General features: G+C 49.8%; 1 non-coding gene across 1 annotated transcript; it reads left to right on the plus strand.

Annotated features, from left to right (window-relative positions):
• Positions 1 to 4,225: 4,225 nt before the first annotated feature.
• On the plus strand, positions 4,226 to 4,316 carry Trnay-gua (transfer RNA tyrosine (anticodon GUA)). Its single transcript is given in 2 exon segments — positions 4,226 to 4,262; positions 4,281 to 4,316. It is a non-coding gene; the product is annotated as a tRNA-Tyr (tRNA).
• The last annotated feature ends 3,780 nt before the right edge of the window (positions 4,317 to 8,096 follow it).

Consider the following 8,096-nt stretch of genomic DNA (forward strand, 5'->3'; position numbering starts at 1 on the left):
ATTTACTAACACAGCTGAATTTATGCGTATTCCTCTTCAATGTCCCTTTTCAGTACTCCAATATTTTATATAAGTTTGCCAGAACTTTAAAACGACAAGAAACTAAAACGCTACACTTCAATTTGCTGCAGGCGACTTCGTGACACCGCGCAGAAAAGACGCATACGAATTGAAGCGACATGGCTTCTTCGTAAGGTTCGCTGCTGCTGCCTCATGTAGGAAGAGGCCGCGGTGGCGCGAAGCTACAGGATGGATGGATGGATGGATGGATGGATGGATGGATGGATGGATGGATGGATGGATGGATGGATGGATGGATGGATGGATGGATGGATGGATGGATGGATGGATGGATGGATGGATGGATGGATGGATGGATGGATGGATGGATGGATGGATGGATGGATGGATGGATGGATGGATGGACGGACGGACGGACGGACGGACGGACGGACGGACGGACGGACGGACGGACGGACGGACGGATGGATGGACGGATGGACGGATGGATGGACGGATGGACGGACGGATGGATGGATGGATGGACGGACGGACGGACGGACGGACGGAGGAACATTTTAGTAGATCTGCTACACATGCCTCATCTGGCGATCTGCAGACGATGCCTCCTCGTCCAAATTGTCGAACGTCTGTGATATGCAGGTAGTGATGAGTCACAGACTTAAGATCCGCCTGAATTGCTTGCGGGTTATTGATTCGAATGGAGCCGCCATTCAAAGGTACCAGCGCCACCGGAATGCTGCTCACTCCACTACGAAAAAAGGCTTCTAGAGGCATTTGATTAGGAGGGACAGAAGCTGACCAGGGGCAGCGCCCCTGGCCAGGCGAGCTATTCGTCATGAGGACGAGCTGACTGTATCAACCAAAACAGTACAGCCTTCTGTAGCTTATTGCCAAAAATCAAGCTTAAACCGCCCAACACTTAGCCGAGCACCCCACAGCGCTTACGTGACCACCAGATGCTTGCTTGTCTTCCAGCGAGCCTTCGTTCGGATGCGCGAGCCTTGCTGCCCCGCGTTGTCGACCTTTCAAACCGGTTGTTAAGCCGTGCCTCTGAGCTGACGGGACGTTCCTCTTCTTCTGCCTCGTGCCGTATTCCTGAGCTGACGTATGATGATGATGATCGCTCTGGTCGATTCGTCGTCTTCTCATTGGCTGCTCGAGGCTCCGTGTTCCTCTGTGATTGGATTGGCTCTTTTTCTTTTGATTTCTTTTCTTGCGCCACGTGTTCACGCGCCGGACGGTCTTCGGCGTCGTCGTTTTCGGCGCGGCGAGGTAGAGCGGCACGCGCTCTCCTTGTCGTCTGCTTCTTGTTTGAAATGCAACGCACCTTGTCGCACACCACAAATATCACCGTCGCGCACCACACATCACAGTCCCTAACAATAATAGGCGAGTTTCAAGAGTCGTACCCCGAGCTAAACGTCGAGAGCGTGGCAACGTGCCAACAGCACCGTTGTGTATCTTACGTTCGGTAACACTCGCAGTTGGGCTCGACGGCCACGATAATTTTAGCAGACATCGGCCCCGTTTCTTCGGCAATATTTTACACATATAATTTCATTCCGGACTCTTTTTTTTCGTTTTCTTTCTTTCTGGCGACATTTCTGAAGCCAGATTGTTCTATGTGACAAACAATGATACCGTAAAATCCACTTGCACGATTCTCGACTCCAAAGTGGCGACTGAAAACGGGTACGATGTGGCAGGCATTCCACATTGTAATTGGCTCCTTATCAGCCGTGCGTGCTTAGCTTCTCATAACAGGTCTGCATAGGCTTATTTAGCAGAGGGTTGGGGGTGGCACTTGCCCCACCACTGTCAGAAGTGGAGGGGCAGAGTATGCCATTTGCCCACCCACTTTTCAATATGGGTGCTTTCGGCTGAACGCTGAAACATCCAACAGAACAACAGCGGAGGCCAAATTTTCTTTCTGAATGCATTAGCCATGTGAGTAATGCTTTTCGATATTACGTATCTCCCGTTTGGGCAGTGAGGATTGCCTTTCGTGCCTCGCCTAGAAGAGCTGTAGAAGGTGACGAACGGGGTGCTCCATACACGCTGGCACTGCAGAGAACGCTGGCGCTGGGCAGTTCCCGCCACAAGCAAAATTCACGTTGCGCTTCTTGCATCATGCCCAGTTTTTGGGACCGCCTAATAATATTTGCAAACACAAAATTAGCTTGCTATATTTAACCTAACGGCTGGGGGGGGGGGGGAGGGGGGGGGGTCACGTTCAACGATGGCGTGCTTTACTGAATTAAATTCTTGGGTTATCAAAAAGCCGGCAGATCCCACACCCGATGTTATGCGAAGCAGTGTGCGGGGAGCCTACCAAGTTAACGAGACGACCATGAGAGCACCAAGACGTAGGCGGCTTTTTCATGACCTACATGACACACATGTCATTGCATTCACGTCATGAGTCCTCAGAAGTCCCTTCAGCAACACCTAGGAGACCTTAAGGCGAAATCCTTAGTACAGCTCATGACTATGACTTCAACCATTGACCTTTAGCCTTTTCCTTCACTTAGTACCCCTTCCGAACCCATTCGATTGGTTTTTCACTGTTAATCTTTTTCGCTGAGTCATTGTCATTTTTTCCTGTGTCATGCTCATGACTATGACTTGTAGCGTCATCCTTTAGTGTTTCCTTCACTTAGTACCCACGTCTGAACCCATTTGAGTGGTTTTTGAGTGTTGACCTTTTTGGCTGGGTCATTGTCATGACGTACAGGACGCGCATGTCATGACCTTCATGTCATGACCTATCATTTATGTTCGGTCATACATTGTAGTCATAGTATGCCAATTTCGGTAAATACCAAAATAACGATACGACCATGAGAGCACTAAGACATAGGCGGCTAGATAGACAGATAGATACTGTCAAAGTGGCAAATTTTCACCAAGAAATGCTTCGCATTTAATACGTCTTTGCTACAAATTGCCGCAAAGTACAGAACATATACATTCCAAGCTTTGTGCGCAGCAAGAACAAATATATCACAGCAGAGCACACCCGCGAGCGATTAGGCTGAAAATAAACAATCAGATAGTGGCCGCACCGAGGAACTTCACTGAGTCAGAAACATGACAAGCCGCTGCTTCAAAATGTTTACCAGATAAAGAACGAAGAGCACACCGATCCCGATTTAATTAATAAACGGAAAGTTTGGACAGCTTGGAATACATTTCTAGCCCCGCTTTTAGTACAAGCACCGTGTACGCTGCTCACGCCGTTTGGACAAGGTGTAATGAGCTCTGAAAGCACTTACATGTGCTCTAAAGCTGTGGTCAAAGCTTCGTGTCGTGTACAAAGCCACCGTCTACGATATTCGTCGAAACGGTGGTTTGCTGCGCCGCAGCGGCGTCATGCGCCTTGCATTGTAAACACGGAGGCAACGGAGGTAGCTGAGGCAAGAAATGGCCGCGTCACCACGTGATCAAACATGGTAGCGCCCACGGGAGCGCCGCGAAAACGGTCAATATCGCATCTACTAGACATACCTAGAACCGGCGCAGTAAGTCATTCTATTGAATTGATCCAATATCTGCAGGAGGGAGCACCAGGAATGCGTCGAATTGGAGCGATCCACGTTAAGTTCAGCCGCATCGGCGTCTTTGACACGCTCCAATCGTACCAACGACCTCGCTTTACCGCGCCATGGGTAAGTGCAAGAGTTGAGCACAAATGTGACTGATGGTTGCAAGCAATTCATCGCTGTAGATGTGGCATTGTTATATTTGGAGCAGAAGCCATGTGTCGAGTTCCACGTTTATGCGACCGAGAACATTCAAAATAAACCAGAAATTAATGTTTTTATTAACATATGTCCTTTTGGCAACGTCTTCGATCTCATGAAATGCGCTTCTGCAGTGGGGTAGGCGCGATCGACCTACATGAAAGAAGTCAAAATGACTTACTTCAACTGAAAACATTCTGTAGAAGAATGCACAAAAGGCAGCACAGACATACGAAAAAGCAGTCGGAATGAATCTCAACTTAATGAGAGAGGGAGACAGACACAAAGCTATGTGAACAGAAGCAAAAAAAAATATTGAGGAAGTCGTGGATAAATTGCGACACCAGCCGCACCGAGAGACCACTGTCCAGTCAAACGTGTCTATTTTTGCACAGGCGTCCACGTGGATATTGCAGTGCACGTCCTGCGGTGGTGTAGCGAAGGCAAAAAATACATCGCCGTCGATAGCTCAGTTGGTAGAGCGGTGGACTGTAGAGGTATTGAACTATAGACATCCATAGGTCGCTGGTTCGAATCCGGCTCGACGGACGGAGTAAACTTTTTTTTTCTGCTCATGTGCTTTCTAAGACGAGAGTGTTGGTCGGGACAGGGAAAAGGGGAGCGGCTAGCGTATTCCGAAGAAGTTTGCAACATAATAAAATAAAAAGGGTCAAACATGTGAGTTAGTGACTCCTTTGAAACTTAAAAAGTGGTCCTTCAAAAAAGATTTCTAGGACAGTTTTGACGCTCATAAAGTATTTCTTTAGATTTATGTTTACATTATATTGGTGCAAAATCCTGATTATCGCCGGAAAAAATAAAAGACAAGCTTTCCGTTTGTTGAATTCCTTGTCGGCACCTCAGCACCTCTCCCGTATTCCATTGAATGTTACGCGAAGGACCAGTCAGTAAGACTACCAACTATTTAAAGGTTTTATTTACAACAGCAGTTGCAGCGCTGACCGGTTAGACTCACAGCGCGAGCCCAGCTCCTTCTTCCTCTTCTTTTCTCGAGTGATGGCGCCCGCGCGCCTCGTTCAAACAACCAAATACCACACGCGTGTAGCATAATCCCCCGGCGGCAGAAGCGACGTCCCGGAGCGTCTAAATGTCATCACTGGAAGGGTGAGACTCCTTCAGTCGTGTAACGTGCACAATATCACTGGACTGGGAAGCAGTTGGGGCGTCAGGGGCGATCTCGTAGGTGACGGGAGTCACGGCACGAAGCACTCGGTAGGGGCCTGTGTAACGAGACAGCAGTTTTTCCGACAGGCCGGCCTGACGCGACGGAGACCATAGAATCACCAAAGAACCAGGCGGGAAGTGCACGTCTCGGTGTCGCTGGTCGTACAAACGCCTTTGACTCTCTTGGGAGTTCAGAAGGCGGTCACGGGCAATTTCCCTTGCGTGGGCGGCGCGGGCGACGGCATCAAGTGCATATTCACTGGTGGGCGCAGCGTGAACAGGGAGGGTTGTGTCGAGGGTCAGTGCTGGCTCTCGGCCGAACAGAAGGAAAAATGGCGAATAACCGGCTGTGTCGTGGCGCGAGGTATTATACGCAAAGGTGACAAACAGTAGAGCGAGGTCCCAGTCAGTGTGGTCGGAAGAGACATACTTCGCGAGTATGTCTGTGAGAGTGCGATTAAGACGCTCCGTGAGGCCATTTGTTTGCGGATGGTATGACGTGGATAGCTTGTGCCTCGTGGCACAGGACTGCAGGATTTCCGCGATAACTTTTGACAGGAATGTTCGGCCACGGTCTGTGAGAAGTTGTCGCGGAGCTCCATGTAATAAAATCACGTCGCGTAGAATAAAATCGGCAACATCTGTGGCGCAGCTTGTAGGGAGCGCTCGGGTGATGGTGTAGCGAGTGGCGTAATCTGTGGCCACAGCGACCCACCTGTTCCCAGAGGTAGAAAGAGGAAAAGGACCAAGTAAATCTAAACCAACCCGAAAGAATGGTTCCGCGGGAATGTCAATTGGTTGAAGGACCCAGCAGGGAGCGTCGACGGTGTCTTGCGTCGCTGGCATTTCTCACACGCAGCTACGTATCTTCGAACGGAGCGCGCAAGCCCTGGCCAAAAGAAGCGTCGGCGGATCCGGTCGTAGGCACGTGACACACCGAGGTGACCGGCAGTGGGGAGGTCGTGAAGTTCGTGGAGAACAGCCGAGCGAAGGTGTTTAGGGATCACAAGGAGTAATGCTGGGCCGTCGGGGTAAACGTTGTAGCGGTAGAGTACGCCATCTTGCAGTGTGAATAAGCGAAGGGAGCTGTCGGCAAGTGACGATTCCAGGCGGTCAATGATGATACGGAAGGACGGGTCACGGCGCTGCTCGTCGGCGACATGGACCAGTGGAAAAGCAGAGAGAACGCAGGCGTCGCTGTCAGGTTCAGACGTAGAGGTCGGGTCTTGGACTGGGTAGCGAGAAAGACAATCTGCGTCCTGGTGTTGGCGTCCCGACTTGTACGTCATTGTGTAGGGATATTCTTGTAGTCGGAGAGCCCAACGACCGAGCCTGCCAGTAGGATCCTTGAGCGACGAAAGCCAACACAGCGCATGATGGTCTGTGATTACTGAGAAGGGCTTGCCATATAAATATGGGCGGAACTTTGAAACAGCCCAGACGAGAGCAAGACATTCGCGCTCGGTAATCGAATAGTTGCGCTCTGCAGTTGTCAGATGTCAGTTGCCGGCTAGCGTAGGCTATAACACAGTCGTGTCACATTGGCATTGCGCTACGACGGCTCCGATACCATAACCACTGTCATCAGATCGGACCTCTGTAGGTGCGGACGGGTCAAAGTGGGCCAAGATCGCTGGATTGGTCAGAATCGTGATAAGGCGTGAAAATGCGGCAGCCTGAGGGGAACCCCACGTAAAAGGCACGTCTTTCTTCAGAAGTTCAGTGAGTGGTCGAGCGATTGCTGCGAAATCTTTCACAAACCGTCTGAAATAATAGCAGAGCCCCACAAACCTCCGGACGTCTTTGACAGACTGAGGTACAGGAAAAGCTGATACTGCTCGAACCTTCTCCGGGTCGGGTTGTACTCCGGAAGCATCGACGAGATGGCCGAGCACTGTAATCTGTCGGCACCCGAAGTGGCACTTCGATGAGTTTAATTGGAGCCCAGACTTGCGGAAGACGTCAAGGATAGCTGCGACGCGCTCAAGGTGCGTCTCAAATGTAGGAGAAAACACAAGGACGTCGTGGAGGTAACAAAGGCAAGTTGACCATTTGAAACCTTGAAGTAGAGAGTCCATCATCCGTTCGAACGTGGCTGGGGCCTTGCATAAACCAAACGGCATAACCTTAAATTGGTAGAGGCCATCTGGAGTGACGAAAGCGGTCTTTTCTTGGTCTCGCTCATCGACGGAAATCTGCCAATAACCAGATCGAAGGTCAATGGACGAAAAGTATTTGGCACCGTGAAGACAATCAAGAGCTTCGTCAATTCGTGGTAACGGGTAAACGTCCTTTTTAGTGATTCGGTTTAGGTGGCGGTAATCAACGCAGAAACGCCACATGACATCTTTATTTTTGACGAGCACGACCGGCGACGCCCAAGGGCTCGACCTCCCAGCACCTCCACGAGAATGTCACGCGAAGGACCAGTCAGTAAGACTACCAACTATTTACAGGTTGTATTTACAACAGCGGTTGCAGCGCTAACCGGTTAGACTCACAGCGCGAGCCCAGCTCCTTCTTCCTCTTCTTTTCTCGAGTGATGGCGCCCGCGCGCATCGTTCAAACAACCAAATACCACACGCGTGTAGCAGTATTCTCTCAAATTTGGGTCCATTTTGGCGCAGGAATGATTCTCCAGTTCAGTCTCTACGTGGTTCCTATTTGAGAAGGCAAATAGTAATCCTTATTACTCACCAACAATGAACTAAACTGGAGTAGGTGTTGTGAAAATCGACGGCATGACGAAGAGCAGATGAGGAAACTTCCGGGACGCCGTCCCCACACACCTTTCAATTATTTGCCGTTTTTTTTTCCTTTTTTCTTTCTTTCTTTTTTTTTTTTTTTGCTGTTTTGCCAAGCCTACTTTCGGGGTTGTAAGTGGCCCCTTTGCGACTGCAGATGCTTTAATTTACTAACGCAGCTGAATTTATGCGTATCCTCTTCAATGTCCCTTTTCAGTACTCCAATATTTTATATAAGTTTGCCAGAACTTTTAAAACGACAAGAACTAAAACGCTACACGTCAATTTGCTGCAGGCGACTTCGTGACCACCGCGCAGAAAAGACGCATACGAATTGAAGCGAATGGCTTCTTCGTAAGGTTCGCTGCTGCTGCCTCATGTAGGAAGAGGCCGCGGTGGC

The sequence above is a fragment of the Dermacentor silvarum genome, chromosome 4, assembly GCF_013339745.2.
Source record: "Dermacentor silvarum isolate Dsil-2018 chromosome 4, BIME_Dsil_1.4, whole genome shotgun sequence".
Lineage (NCBI taxonomy): Eukaryota > Metazoa > Arthropoda > Arachnida > Ixodida > Ixodidae > Dermacentor > Dermacentor silvarum.